We start from the raw sequence: 15,818 nt of genomic DNA, 5'->3' as shown, positions 1-15,818 counted from the left end.
CCTGTCTCCACTGAACAGGAAGAAATGGAGGCTCAGTGAGGGTGAGGAGACTGCCCGAGGCATCACAGCTGACCTCTGACTGCTGTGCCTCTGCTCCCGGGCCTTCTGCGCTGCCAGCTGATGGGGTATCTGGGAGGGCTTCCTGGAGGCAGTGTGAGCCCAAGAGGCTGGAACAATGCCAAGTGTGGCCTGGACTCCTGCTCAAGCCTCCAAGCTCATTCTGGATATCCACATACAGGGAAGAGAGGCAGGGCTGGGGGGCCCAGGTAGGAAGGGTCACCGTGGCAAGGGAAACCAGCTCAGCCTGCCCCCACAAAAGACCTCAAAATGTGGGCTGTGTCCCCCAGTCCTGTGGGGCTATGAGCAGATACCTTCTCAGGGGCCTCCACAGGCCAGGTTTCAGGTGTGCGTACGTGCATGGGCACATATGCAAACACAACCCCCACCCATTGTGTAAGGCCCCCCCCGGACTGGGCTTTCCCACCCAAATAACCTGTACTTGCAGGGTGCCAAGCAGCACTGGCTGCCGCAGGAAGCCACAAAAGCCCCCAAGGATGTGCCGTTGCCATGGTGACCCATGGGCACTCAGCAGGCTCCCCTCCCGCCACCTCCGCCAGCTCACGCACCCCTGCACCTCCCTAGCCTGGCTGGTCCCAGGGCCTGGAAGGAGGCAGCAGGCACCAGGCAACCTCAGGTGGCCAGCCTTAGCTTCCACCCTCAGTCTCCTTGATGGTGCTAGTACCGGGGTGCAGCCTTCCTGTGGGTCCCCACAATCCCTCTGCAGGCCCTGGTCACAAAACTAGGCTGAGGGTAGGGGTTATTCAGCATGATATTCCAGACTCAGCAGCAGAAGGAGGGTGGCAGGTGGGCCTCCCCCACCACCCAATGCCCACATCCCTGAAAGTGGACCTGCAGGGATGGGGAGACCAAACAGATGGGCAGAGCCAGGAGTGGCTCTGAGAGGCTGCGGACTTGAACTTTCAAATCTATAAAACAAGCCAGTTTCTGGATCCCTGCCAATGCTGGAACAGTCAAAACCCTGCCCCCGAGACTGCAGAAGGTGACGGGAGTGGTACCCTCAGAGCCACTTTGCACATAAGGTCATGAGGCCCGTGGAAGCTAGGAGACTGCTCTTGGTCCCCAGGCAGCTCGTGCCCTGCCCTCCAGCATGAGGGGATGATCCTAGGGGAGAAGGAGGGTTCCAACAGCCCCTGGGCAGCAGGCAGACCTGTCCCCTCCAGGGTCACCCCCCGAGACCCCAAGGCCACACAGAGGGGCCACTCAACCCCTTCCCACACGTAGGCTTCACTCACTCAAGTCCTGCGCCCCGGCCACCCCCAGGAGGGAGCCGCCAGCGCCCTCAGCACCTCCGGCTCAACTTCCAGAGCCTTTCTCCGTGCCCACAGGCAGGCGCCTACAGCCCAGGCCCTGCTGGCCATGAACCTGTGAAACAGACCAAGGTCTGTTGTGTCAACACAGCAAGAACACATTACAGGTACTACATGCACACACACACACACACCCTTTCTTCCAGGGCCCTCAGTAAGTCTTCTCAGGAGATATCATCAGGCCACTTTAGAGGTAAGAAAACTGAGACTTGGAGAAACTGTGGACACATCCAAATGCTGATAGGAATGGTCCTTGAGGGCCTGAGTGGGCCCATTCCTGACTCCAGCTCACTGTCCCTCCACCACCCACTAAAGATGCCTATAGGGAAGGCCTCACATGTACCCTCAGGATGGACACCCACTAACAGCCAGCGAGACCCGTGTGGGGTCTTGTTCATGACCCACCTCTTCCCAGAGGGCAAGAGGGGTCAGCACCTCATTTCATTCTTGTGACAACCTCAGCGAGAGGGGTGACTGCCAGGAATGCTCTCTGTGTCAAGGGCCAGGCAGACACCCAGGACTGGAAATACCAAAAGCCTGTGCTGACGGACAGCGGGAAGGGAAGGGGGCCAGGGCCATAAAGGGCACCGCGGCCCGTCAGGCTGATGCTGGGGCAGTGGGGGCCGAGGAGGGGGCAGAGCAGCTGCAGGCGGGGACTCGTTCCACGGAGCAGATAAGCAACACCCTGCAGCCAGACAGGACGGGGAGCAGGAAGAGCCCGAGGTGCCCGCCACGGGTGGTGGAGTCCGGGGTCACGAACACACCTGCACACACGTCCTTCCTTGCTCCGTCCACTGAGGGAGACTTCCAGCATGACCCCGCATCCATCCCCCCAGTGCCAGGCCGCTCACACAGCAGAAAGATCATGTCATCACCAGCACGACACCGCGGGGGCCCAGGAAGACAAAGGCAGCAAACGGCTTTGTTGTTTGTTTCAAGAAGGAAAAACCCATTTGAACAAACCTCAAGTCATCCAGCTCTGCAGCAGCGAGTGTCCAGCCACAGCTTTGCTCCCGGACTCTGAGCCCTTTGCCCTACTGTGGCCACTCACCCTAGTGTGATATTAACCCCACTCGAGCCCAGCACAGAAGGCCCACTTCCAACCAGACCCCAAGCCCAGACGCCTGCCGCCCTACCTTGGCCTGGGGGACGACTACACAGCCAGCGGGAGGGCAGGCCAGCTGGGTCCTGGTTCCCTCACCTGAGCTTTGACCATGGTGGCACAGGGGACCCTTGGCAGTGAGGCATCAGCTGCTGGGGTCCTTGCTGCCCACCAGGTGGCACTCTCTGGCTGTTTTATGTCCAAGGGTTCAGCAGGGAGAGCCTTTCTGAAGACACTGGGCAGGTGAGCAAGGATTGGAATGCCAGGCCCTGGATGTGGGTGCGAAGCCCAGCACACACATCACCGCGCCCACCCCCTTCTGTGACCATGAGGGGCTCCAGGAGTGGGGCTGGGGGCTGCAAGGCTGGGTGTCAGGTGCCAGGCTCCCTCCGGGTGGCCAGGGTAGGCCCCTGGATGTGGGAAACAAATGCTCTGCTTGGTTGGGGGGGACTGACATAGCGGGGTGCATGCCGCTCAGGGGTCCAAGCTTGGGCATGCTGTATTTGGGACCCACCAGCATCCTGGCACACGGCCGCAGCTAACATCCCGTGTTACAGGAGTTCCCTAAGGTGCTGCCCCGCTGGCTGGCTGTGCCTGGGCCCCACTCGGGGCTTCCCCAGGCCTCCACGGGTCCTGTTCACCATCACAGGACCCACCTCTGCAGCACCATCACCAGCGGTCCCATCCCTGACCCAAGACCCTACCCCCAAAGCAGAAGTCAAGGCCAGACCCTCCTGGCACCCACAGCTGCAGCCCAGCCCCACAGACACAGTGGCCGTGCGTGGACAGGCGCCGCCTCAGAGGGCGCTGGCTCCCAGGGCAGCTCATGGTCAGGGCCCGCAGGCTGGGGTACCCAGTGCAGCTCCAGGAAGGGGCGGTCAGGGCCAGAGGTGACAGGGGACCTGCTAGGCAGAGGAAGACCAGCTCCCTGAGAAGCCTGTCTTCTGAGGCACTCAGCCCTGTGGGGCCCAGCGCTGTGGTCCTCCCCACCAGAGAGGGGCACCTGGCGTGCCTGTATACCCTCATGACCTTGTACCAGTATGAGGGGGCTCCGGGTTGTGGTGGGAAGAGGCCACTTGCTCACCCTCCCCAGGCTGGGCTGGGACAGGCAGGACAGCGGTCGGCGCAGCAGGGCTTCCCTGGGCTGGAAGCCCTGCCCCTCACCAGCTGTGGGGCCCGGAGCCTCAGCTTCCTCGTCTGGAGATGGAGCCACCCGACCCCGAGCGTGCAGTAGAGTGCCCCCTGCCCTCCTCCACATCAGTCCAGCTCCAGGCAAGGGGTTGAAGGGTAGGCTGAAAAGCACAATGCTGGCTGAGCAGAGGGCACACTCCTGCCCAGAGGGCCCGCCAAGATTATAAAAATAACCTGCAGACAGGACCTTCCTGGGAGCCCAGTGGTTGAGAATCGGCCTGCCAGTGCCAGGGACATGGATTCGATCCCTCAGCCACAGAGCAGCCGAGCCCCTGCACTCACACTCGAGTCCACGTGTCGCAGCTACTGAAGCCCGCGTGTCTAGAGCCCGTGCTCTGAAACAAGAGAAGCCAGCGCAGTGAGAAGCCCGGGCACCTCAACGAAGCGTAGCCTCCACTCATCGCGACTAGAGAAACCCCACAAACAGCAATGAAGACCCGGCGCGGCCAAAAATTTTTTAAATTAAATTAAAAAAAAAAACAAAAAAACCCGCAGACCCAGGTGAAGTTCAGACCACCGAGATCAGCTGGGAGTGGTCAGGGTGGCCCTGCAGCCTGAGACGTTGGTTGTACCCCATTCAGTGAGCCCCCCACCCCTGCACCTGCCCACCTCCAGGCAGGAAACGTAGCCCCCACGGGCACCCGGATCCCAGAGCCCGTTCAGGCCCCACTTCCCCAATCTCCGTCCAGCTGGGATGGGGGAGGGCTCGCTCAGCACACACAGGGCAAGGCTGGCAGGACAGCAGGATGGCTGAGTGCTGGAAAGTTCTCTCTTAGGGTCCATTTCACTGTCCAGGTCTACCCTGGGGCTATGCAGACCTCCTCCTGGCTGTGTCCAAGCCTCAGCGCCACCAAGGCAGGGCCAGGACACTCATGGGGTGTGGCCCCCATGGAGTGGGGTGAGGCTCTCACTGCTTCGGCTCATGCCTGCCTCCTGAACCCTGGACCCTGCCTTCCAGGGTCTCCAGGGTCCGCTCACTCGCCATGTGCCCCACTCAGTCCCTGGAGCCTCCTCCCCAATCTCCAGCGGCCCGTGGACACCGGAGCTGCTCTGCAAGCTTCCTTCATCTGAGCCACCCTGGGCAGGGGCAGGTGGCCTCAATCTGAGCCGCTTTAAGCAGGGGCAGGTGGTCCCCATCAGAGCCACTCTGGGCAGGGCAGGAGGCCTCAATCTGAGCTGCTTTAAGCAGGGACAGGTGGCCAGAGAAGCCCTTCACCAGGAGGAGGCTGGGTGGCGAGTCAACCCCACGGGCTAGGTTCCTGCCAAGCGGCCGTGGGTGTCTGCACACACCCCTCCACCGTTGTAGGGCTCACTCGCATGAAGCAGTCCCTTTCCCCTCCGGGGCACTTGCATCTAAGGTCACCAGACAGACACACAGCCTGCCTGCCTTCACCCAAACAAAGAAGCCAGGGTGAGGAAGCTACAGACAGGAACCTGGGGCCGCCAGCCGGGATCCCCTGTCCGCTCTGCGGGCGGAACTTGGAGCAGGAGCCAGGGCACTGGGAACAGGGTGGTGACATCACAGGGAGAAGCAGCGCTTGTGGATGGCTGAGAGCACAGGGCAAACCCTGGGCCCAAACCCCTGGAGGGGCCACGGCAGCCTGTAGGGCTGGAAGAGGCAGGTGCTGGGCGGGGATTCTGGAAGGAAACCTCACAGGGGCCGGGGGTCTCTGGGGCAAAGGCTCCCCTGAGCGCAGCTGCCAGTCCACCTCCCCACCATGTTTCTGGGAGTAAGAGCAGCTCCTTTCTGCTGTGATTAAGGCTCTACTTAATCAGATAAATTCACGTGGGAAGGGACTGAGAGTCCAGCTCCCTCATGTGAAACACAGGTTGTGAAAGCCCCATCCTGCAATACAAACACCCGTTAACAATCACAACAAAGCTGGTGCATGTGGAGCCACGAGGCGCCTATCCCATCTTCCTGCCTAGGGTAGTAGGGAGGGAGCATTCATCCCTGGGGGGATGGCAAATGCTCACCAGCTCACCTCTGACACCCACCAGCCCCCTACAACACCCACAAACACACCCAGTGTCCGAGCCAGAGCAGCAAGCGGACCTGAACTGCCCCATGTCCCTGGCCACCCCTTGGGCTGAGATCCTGCCTCAGCCTTGCCCTCCAGGGTAGAGCACTGATAGCCATGAACCCTGTTTCATTATCCCTTTTAAAAATAATAATTCCATCCACTGCAGAAGTACCACAGACAGCAAACTCCCTGTAGACCCAGCAGGCCCATGGCTTCCATCAGCCTCTGCAACTCAGACGGGACCCTGCCCTCGTCGCCAGCTGGAGGCCTGAGCACTGCCAGGCGCCGCCCAGCCATTTCCAAGGAAGCACCATATTCTGCAAAACTGCACGGCCACGTTTAGGAATAGTGACTCACGCTTACGGGGTGTCCCGACAGTCTCCCAGGGATGTCTTCCCTGCTAGGAAGGGCCACTTCCCAGTTTATGATGAGCAAACGGGGTCTCAGAGAGGACCCCCCCAAGGCCTCCTGAGTCCGATCTCACTCCCACCACCCAGCTTCCCCCCCAGAACTACCCTTCTCTGGCCCCGCCCCACCACCACTCAGCCAGGCACACGTAGGAGTCTGACTACAGCCTGTTTCAGGGTGACAGCCCCCCATGCAGCTGCAGCCAGGCACATCTCCCAGAGCAGGGACCCTGGGTCCACCAATGGGCCTCCACCCCTCCTTTCCCTCCCCAGTCCCCCTTTCTGCTGTTCCTGCTGTTTTTAATTTCAACACATTCTTTTGAGGATTCCCCCCTCCTGCATCTTCTCTGCTGCCCCCCAGATCAGCTCAAGGGCCTGCAACTGGGGTAGGGAACCCAAGGGAGACAGGTGGGCCTGGAGACCCCCCAGGACTAGGGTCCTGTGTCCCCAGGCCCTCTTTGCCTCCTGGACATCCCACAGCCCCCCATAAAACCTGCCTGGTGTTGCCTCTGGGACACTGCCCCTGCCCTGTCCCCCAGGTACATGACAGTAACACCTGCCATGTGACAGGCCCTCTCCAGGACCAGTCCAATCCTGCTGGGAGGGCAGGTAAGTAAGGGGCAGGAGTGGGGTTTGGGGTCCAGGACTGGGTGCGAGTCACACCCACCCTTGGCCCTCAGTGGATGCACGTGGAAGGGGAGGAAGGAGGGAGCCTGGTTTACTCTGGGGTGGGGCTGCAGGGCCAGGACCTGGGAGTCCCTTGGGAGGACACCTAGCAGAAAGCAGATCCTCCCACGGCCCACACTGGAGGTCTCAGGGCCCTTCATCAAGGGGCTTCTGTTTTGGGGGGCTGGCCCTGCAAGCGGTACAGGAGGGGTGCTCCCCTGAGCAGATGGCCATCAGCACACCTCTGGTGAACAGCCCTGAGTGCAGGCGTTCTCTGGTCCTGGCCTTAGTCTGTCTCCAGGGAGGGCTCTGGGGGGCTGGCAGGAAGATGGGAACAGAGCATTTGTCGGGTATGGTGCCGCTCCAGAACCAGGGGCCAGGCCGGGCTTCTGGTAAAAGAAGTAACTTGTGGGAATTCCCTGGCAGTCCAGGGGTGGGGACTTGGGTTCCAATCCTTGGCCAGGGAACAAAGATCCCAAAGCTGCAGGCATGGTCAAAATTTTAAAAAATAAATGTTTTTTTAAAAATAGTTTAAAAAAAAAAAAAAAAGAGTGACTTGCACTGCCCATGAGTAGGAGTAAAGTCAGATGAGTGGAGTCCATGAGAGGACTCTGCCACATGACCTGGGTCACCCCACTTCCCTCATCCCCTCCCAGGCGCCCATCAACGAGATCCACAGCCTTGTAACAGATGAAGCTCTGAACAGGAGAGAGAAGCTAGAAAATGTGCCGAGAGAGGCATCTTGCCTTTCTAGGTCTTAACATGCCTAAAAGCTACAATCATTGAAACCACATGGTTCTGCGGCGGAGATGGGCCAACAGGTGAGGAACAGAATCACAGCCCAGAGCCAGGCCCAGCCCCACCTGCACAGAACACCTGGCCCCGTGGCTTGAGGAGCGGGCCAGGGAAATCAGCTGTCTCGTCTCAGACCACACTCCAGAATAACTTCAGATACGACATCAGTGAGTCAAATTATAGCATCTGAGAAAAAGTAGGTAAATATCAGCCTTCTTCATGGAGAGGGATTTTTAAGCTGAAAGCAATGGAAGGCATCATGAAAGATCAACTGGTTTGGCCACATAAAAATGTATGTTCCATAAGCGAAAGTGGCTCAGTCGTGTCTGACTCCTTGCGACCCCATGGACTATACAGCCCATGGAATTCTCCAGGCCAGAATACTGGAATGGGTGGCCTTTCCCTTCTGCAGGGGATCTTCCCCAACCCAGGGACTGAACACATGTCTCCCACATTGCGGGCGGATTCTTTATCAGCTGAACCGCAAGGGAAGCCCGAGAATACTGAGGTGGGTAGCCTATCCCTTCTTTAGCAGATCTTCCAGACCCAGGAATCGAACCAGGGTCTCCTGAATTGCAGGCGGATTCTTTCCTATCAGGGAAGCCCCATAGAGCTCCAAATTAAAGGCAAACAACAAACCAGGAAGAATGATTGACGGAAAATTTGTCAAAGACTGATGTTGCTACTTTTGGGGGGAACACAATCAACAAAACATAAAAATACTTTAAGATCTCAAAACATACACAAGCAAACTATACACAGTCGGCCACAAACAAGGAAATACAGTTTGTCCAGTCCACAAGAAAACGTGCAGCCTCATCCATAATCAAAGAAATGAAATCACACCGGATATCGGCTTCCCGACCACAGGAGTTCTTAGAAGTTGGTGTCTGGCCAAAGCCCGCACACCAGGACCAGCTAGCTACCCAGACGCCCTGGTGGATGTAAGTCAGAGCAGCCTTTAGAAAGCAGCTTGGAGACGTGCGAGAAGGCCTTGGGAGACCTGCCAACTCCCAGGCCAAGTAATTCCCAGGCTGGGAATTCAAAGAAGAGAGCAGCCCGGGTGGCACACAAATCCAGAATGAAAACAAAGGAAGGAGCGTGTTAATGACGCAGGCAGGAATCACATCTCACAGAGATGTTCCTTGCAGTGGTGTTTATAAGAGTAAAAGACAGCCTAAATAGCCACAATAAAAGAAGGATTCAATAAAAACAATGGTACATCTGCAAAAGAAGCCATAGAGAGTAAATTTAAGGCAATGTTTTAAATAAACAAGGAAATAACAACTTCGTGCTAATTTTTAAAAAGGAAGGGAATTTCCCTGGTGATCCAGGGTTAAGAATCTGCCTTGCAATGCAGGGGAGGTGGGTTTGATCCCTCATCAGGGAAGAAAGATCCCACACGCCCAGGGAGCTGCAATAGAGGATCTCACATGACGTAACTAAGACCCAACGCAGCCTAAAAAAGTAAATAAATATTTTTTTTAAAAGGGGAGGATACACAAGGAAACAGTTGGCCTCAAAGCAAATGCTTGTTATTTGACTATAGGGTCAAGGGTTCATGACCCACTCCAGTGTTCTTGCCTGGAGAATCCCAGGGACGGGGGAGCCTGGTGGGCTGCCGTCTATGGGGTCACACAGAGTCGGACACAACTGAAGCGACATAGCAGCAGTAGCAGCAGCAAGGGTTCATGGGGTCTCCCAAATAAATATATTTCATGAGTTTTGACATATCTGTACACCAAAATCCATCAAATCCCATACTTTAAACATGTGCAGTTTAATCTGTTTCTATTATACCTCAGTAAAGCTGAAAACAAGAGGCAGGACATAGAATTGTTTATAAATCCTGATCACAACCATGTTAAAAAAAAAAAAAACCTAGAAGAAAATAATTCAAAATGTGAACAGTGGCTGTTGTCTTGGGTGGTAGAATTCTGGGTGGTTAATACCGTCTCGTCTGCAGTTTTCAGATTTTCTACAATAAGCATGTACTACGTCTAGAATCAGATGTGTATAATTTTATTTAATTATCACCCACGCCTATCCCCATCACTCCCATCTTTAAAGACCCCCATGGCCTCAGCATACACAGACTAGAGCCTAGACCTTGTTCTGATGTCCCAGGGTCCTGGGTCTCCACAGGTCCCTTTCTGCCCCCCACTTCCACACTCAACCTCCACTCAGAGGAGCCTCCCTGGCGGGAGGTAAGCAAGGTTTCCCCAGGGACACAGATGTGGAAGGTGGAGGTGGCCTTGATCAGCCAAGAGAAGGATCAGAGATTCCAGCCATCCTGAGGTCAGTGGACCCACTCGAAGGGTCTCTGTGGCCACATCTCGAGGCCAGAGTGCAGGAAGGACAGCAGGTTGGGCTGTGTTCTGGGACCTGGGATAGCCCCCACACCCTCTACCTTCTCAGCCACTCCCTTCACTGTTTTTGGCTGGACCCGCTCCTCCTCCTCCCCAAGTAGGCCCAGGCTGGGCCTACACCCCTTCCCTGACCCCATCAGGGCCAACTCCCCAACTCCCCCACCTCCTACCCTGGTCCCTGGTTTCCTCTGGGGTCCCAGACCCCAGTGACCACCTGGCCCTGGCCCTTCCCTTGGGTGTCCTGGAGCATCTCAAACCAAACACAGCATAGAATCCACGTCCACCTCAAGGCAAACCCACTCCCTGGGTCCCTCCCATCCCTTCCCCAAGTGGGATACCCCAGCTGCCTCTGGATCCCTCTTGTCCACTGCCCAAGTCCAGCCCCGCTGAGGCCACTGAGTTCCAACCCACAGCCCGACCCGGCCCAAACTCCTTGGGGCTCTGTGGCTTCCAGGCTATTCTTCATCCAGGACTGAAGCCATCTTCCAAAAGCACTACCCAAGTCCTCACCGAGCCCTCTACCTGCCCGCCTGCCCTTTGGTGGCCATCCCCCCGCTGCTCCTTCACCCTCGCTGTACCTCGGCCTGGCTCGATCTCAACATCCCTGGGAGCCTAAGACACACGCACTCAGGAAGCATTTCCAGTTAGCCCAGTACCTCGGTCTTCGTCTGCTGGGAGGGGCCAGGCCACCACTCTGAAAAATAAGTGAGCCATCTGAGCCACTAGGACGGCCATGATATTTAAAGCAGAAAATAACCAGTGTTGGTGAGGATGTGAGAAAAGAGGGGCCCCGGCACGGCTGATGCAGGAGCCGTGGGTGATTTCTACAGCTCCTCCATGGCACCATGTGTTCAGGACAAGCAAGTCCAGTGGGCAGGGGCTGGGGGCACTGGAGTGGCACAGGGCTTCTTTTTGGGGTGGTGGAAGGCTCTGGAAATAGAGATGGAAGCTGCACAGCCCCGTGAATGTACTAACACTGAACCATACCCTACAAAGTGGTTCATTTCATGTCATACGAATTTAGGGCTTCCCAGGTGGCGCTAGTTACAAACCCACCTGCCAATGTAGGAGACTTAAGAGACACGGGTTCGATCCTTGGGTCAGGAAGACTCCCTGGAGAAGGAAATGGCAACCCACTCCAGTATTTTTGCCTGGAGAATCCCATGGAAAGGGGAGCCTGGTGGGTTACAGTCCGTAGGATCACAAAGAGTCGGACATGAACAAAACCACTTAGCACGTGTGCATATGAATGTCACATGAATTTCACCTCAATTAAAAAAGTTAATTAGTCTGACACCTGTAGAGACCAAGCCAGGGGTGTGCCAACCCTGATGGCCCCCAAGGGTGGGTACCCCCAATGTGCCCCTAGATGAGTCACTGCTCCCCCCAGAGCTCCTTTCCACCGAGCCCAGACAGTAAGCCTGGCTTCAGCAAGACATCCACGCATCCCACTATTTCCAGTGCCCCAGCCTCCCTGCCTGGTGCAGGTGCAGCCGATGGGGGCTCACCTCAGCGTCACCAGCAGGCGTCCCCAGCGTAACCTGGGTGACATGCTGACCCAATGCCCCTGCCCCCTAAGCCCGGTGATGCAAACAGGATCTTGTACAGGAAGGAGCTGTGCAACCAGGCAGGCGTCTCTGAGTTACGAGGCTGCGGCAATCAGACAGCGGGAGGGGAGGAGCTCGGCCTGCCCAGACCGCCAGGAGCCCATCAACTGTCCCTGGTACCCCCACCTCCTGACCTCAGCTGAGGCAAGTAGCAAGAGTCTAGGGCTTCCAGGACAGGGGCCAGCAGGAGGGGTGTCCATACCCTACAAGCCATCCGGAAGGTGGATCCAGCACCAGCGGCCCCATGGGGCAGTTTCTTGGCAAAGGTTTGGCCAAGGGCCCAGACATGGATGTTCCTCCCAAGAGGAACAGAATCCTCAGATGGGGACGCGGTGGCCCTCTGCGCAGAAGAGGAAGGGAAGCAGGTCACTGCGCTTGTGTGGAGCCTCCGAGGCAGCTCCCAGGCCCAACCCATCTGTGTCCTTGCTCCTCTTTCCCCCAGATGTCTGGGGGCAGGTGGAGAAACGAAAGGACGCTGGCGACTGAACTCAGAGCCCTGACAGCTCAGACGCGCTGGTCGCTGGGCCCCAGCATCCCCGCCTCCTTGGGGGCCTCCCTGGATGAAGGTGCATCTGCAGGAGGCCCACACCCCAAGAGCTGGCATTGCGTTGGGGACAGTCATGGACAGCCCCCAGTCCCAGCTGATAGACACCCCCAGGCTCACCCACCCCATCTCAGGATATGGCTCTGAGCAGGGGTGCAGCTCCCCGACTTCCACAGCTGCCCCAACTCCATCCCCAGCAAGTGAGAGGGGCCCAAGAGGCACCTGGGTGGGGAAGCTGTGCCCCCCTGCCCCTACCCCAGAACCTTCCAGACCCCCTCACCACCCAGTCTGGATGGCCTAATGTACAGAGACAGGTGTGGATGCCACTGCTGCAAGGACAGAGGGGAGGGGCAGGTAATCCAGATGGTCTCACACCCCAAGGACTGAGAGGAGGGCCGGAAGGCAGGGGGCACTGCTTCCTCCAGGGAAGGGAACTCAGGTGTCCGGCAGCTAAGTGGACGCAGCTGCTCTGCCGGCTTAAGAATCAACCTGAACTGAGGGATCCAGACCCAGCAAAGTCCACGGACACGAGAAAAAGCGGCTGGGAGGCACCACCCCGCGGCAGCCACGGGTCACATGGGTCACGGCAGCCGCCCACACAGGAGGGCTCCTTCCTCAGCCCTGAACCTCAGACCCTTAGCTTAGGTGGCTGGATGGTCGGCATGGCAGGTGTCAGCCCTGCTCCTGCCATCCAGTGGGGTCAGAAGCTACAGCATCACCCAGAGCCTAAGAGGGAGCCCAAGGGGTCTCACCCCCCAGGGGCAGAGGAGAGCCAGGGGCCTGGGCCTCCCCCCAGAGAGAGGACACACACACACACGGCCCCACGTCCTCACACTCACGCACACGTATGTGCACATACACTCACACGTTTACACACGTGTTCACCCACTCCCACCTACATACTGCCCCCTACATCCCTGTCTCTCTGTTCCCAGGGCCACTGCCACCAACTACTTCCCCACTGGTCCCTCCACAACCTTGCAGGGGCCTGAGGACAACCCCCTGGGAGGGTGAGACCTGCCCATCCTGCTCACTTGGGGACCCTACCCTGACACCTGCAGGGCATGGGGTCACCCTGAGGGTCCAGAGTCAGACAAAGGAGTCCCTCTCACAAGCCTGGGCATGGGAGCATCCAGGGAGCAGCTGGGCAGAAGCTGGGGGCAGCGAGGCTCAGATCTGGCACATCCCCAGACCCAGGAGACATCACAGGAACACACCACAGCCACAGTGAGTCTCAGAGAGGACTTGCGGGACCACCCGTCATGAGAAGGAAAAATAAACCAGAATCTGATGTGCTGGCTCCCGCTCCACCACCAGCAGCTCAGGGAGGGGTAGGCAGCCCAAGCCCAGAACTTCCTGCCATCCTGGCTTCCAAGTTTCTGCCTGGACCCCACTGCGGGGCAGAAAGTAGTGTGAGGTGAGCTGGGGAAGCAGGACGGCAGGGCAGAACCCAGGCTAGGTGTGGCCTCAGCTGTGAGCAGGACTATTCAGGCCCTGGCCCTGCGCGCCCAAGCAGGCCCTACCCAGGGGCTCCCTACAGGCTGAGTGGCCCCAAGAGGAAGCAGGACCATCCCTCTAAGTCATTCATCCCCAGGGGGCAGAAACTGCCTCTTGGGGATGCCTGCCTCCTGTCAAAACGATTCCAGGCGGCTTCCTGGGGTTAACAAGCTAGCCTAGGGACTTCCCTGGTGGTCCAGTGGCTAAGACTCTGTGCTCCCAGTGCAGGGGTCCCAGGTTCGATCTCCCGTCAGATTCCACATGCCACAACTCAGAGTTAGCATTGCCACAATGAAAGATTCCACATGCTGCAACTAAGACCCGGCCAAATAAATAAATATTTAAAAAAAAAAAAAAAACTGGCCTACACCCCTGATTTTCTCGTAATGCTTAACAACCAGCTTTCTGGAAAAAAGATACAGAAGGGGATTTCCAACATGGAGACTTTGCAGGCTCCTGGGGTGCAAATTCTCCCACCACAGCCCCTCTCAAGCCACCAATCTGATGCCACTGAGCATGGGGTCGGGAGAGACTCACGCCAGCGGCGCCTACACACCCTGCAGCTACTAGGGCCCCAGACCAGCGAGATGGTGAAGACATGGAGATGCCATCCCAACGCCCATCTCTGACCAGGGGCTTGGCTCCAGAGCATATAAATGCCACCCACAGTCGGGCAGGCCTGGCTCCCACGGGCAATCCCAGACGATGACTCCAAACGGCCAACAAGCCCCCAGAAGGGCACTCGAGGCGTCTCCTTGAGTGTGAGTCAGGCTGGGGGAAAAGGTGAGTCAGGCTGCCCAGTGGCGCTCCTAAAAGGCTTAGGGGACAGGGCCGAGAGGCTGAGTGCTGGGCAGGGGTCTGCGTGGGGTGGCCCCACCTTCAGCCTCCATGAAAGCCACCCCCAGATCCAGGCCCACTCCCCTCATTTCCACCATAGAACCAGACAGCACTTGGAGAGAGACACAGACGACCCTGAGCTGCACGCCCGCGGGTAGGAAATGTCCAGATGGGTGACCTCCAGAGATGGGGAGCAGACAAGGGGCAGCTAGTGGGTGTGGGACTTTCACGAAGGGGTCAGAAGTGTTCTGAACCGTGGTCATGGCCGCCATGCCTGTGTGTACAGTGAAAAGCACACTGGAAGTGGGTGAATCATACGGTACAGGAATCATATCTCAATGAAGCCTGGACAGACAGGAAGAGACAGTGCTAGGATGCCCAGAGCTGGGCATCCCGAAGGCTGTGTCCGTCGATGGCTGGGCCGAGAGCCTGGCATTTCACCATCAGCAGGGAGCGACCTCGGGGGTGAGGACCAGCAGGACCAGTGAAATGCATTCGTATGTACGTCCTGTGTGTGTGGCATCCCCTCACAGTGGGATTCCTTCTTCCCAGGGTGGTCCTGGGACATCTGGGTGGGCCTCACAGCTAGCGGAGCCAAACCAACGGCCTGGGATCACAGCAGCTTCCCACCGATGGGAACCAGCTTATGACACAGGCACCAGGGCCCCCTACTAGTGATCACCTGCCCAGGGCCCTCCCAACTGAACCCTAAGACTGGACAGGTGTCCCCAAGTAGGAGGACCAGCTGCACAATCTGCAGCATGCATGCATGCTAAGTCGATCAGTCATGTCCGACTCTCTTGACCCCATGGACTGTAGTCCGCCAGGCTCCTCTGTCCATGGGATTCCCCAGGTAAGAATACTGGAATGGGTTCCCATGCCCTCCTCCAGGGGATCTTCCCGACCCAGGGATTGAACCCATATCTTTATGTCTGCTGCATTGGCAGGTGGGTTCTTTACCACTAGCGCCGCCACCTGGGAAATCAAACCCATCAGAACCTGAAGGCCCACTGTGAAACCATTCAGAATTTTACAACAGCAGGAGCAGAACATGAGCCCCATCCATACAAAGACCCTCCATGGTGCCTGACGGCATCTGAAACATCATACTGCTGCCCATCTCCCACGCCAGCCTCAGCATGCGGTGACCTCCGCAGAGCCCGGGTCTGGGGCTCAGGTCCCCTACCCCTGCCCTGGCTCCCAGAACAGGCAGGCTGTATCCCTGGCCACCCACGGCCAGCTGGCCCACATGCCCACTCCCTCTCCCAGCAGGACGAGAAGGCACCAGTGCACTTCACCAGGAGTGAGCAAGGCCAGGCCCGGCCACATCCCACCATGAGAGGCGACTCTGCCCCAGCCTTCGGATGCTGGCCAGCACCCTGCCACCTCTC

The 15,818-nt window shown here is 57.9% G+C and overlaps 1 protein-coding gene across 3 annotated transcripts in view; it reads right to left on the bottom strand.

Moving 5' to 3' along the window:
• AATK (apoptosis associated tyrosine kinase) overlaps positions 1-15,818 on the bottom strand; it is a 39,525-nt gene that overhangs the window by 17,679 nt on the left and 6,028 nt on the right. The window contains exon 1 of one of the 3 annotated variants that reach the window (XM_070773924.1): positions 10,521-10,541. The exons of the other annotated variants lie outside the window; for them this stretch is intronic. The gene's annotated coding sequence lies outside the window, so the exon portion shown is untranslated. Of the gene's footprint in view, positions 1-10,520; positions 10,542-15,818 lie in introns of those variants that run through there. 3 annotated transcript variants of the gene reach the window in all.

The sequence above is a fragment of the Bos indicus genome, chromosome 19, assembly GCF_029378745.1.
Source record: "Bos indicus isolate NIAB-ARS_2022 breed Sahiwal x Tharparkar chromosome 19, NIAB-ARS_B.indTharparkar_mat_pri_1.0, whole genome shotgun sequence".
In the NCBI taxonomy this organism is placed as follows: domain Eukaryota; kingdom Metazoa; phylum Chordata; class Mammalia; order Artiodactyla; family Bovidae; genus Bos; species Bos indicus.
Note: the sequence above shows the minus strand (reverse complement) of the source record. Positions and strands in the feature narration are given on the sequence as shown.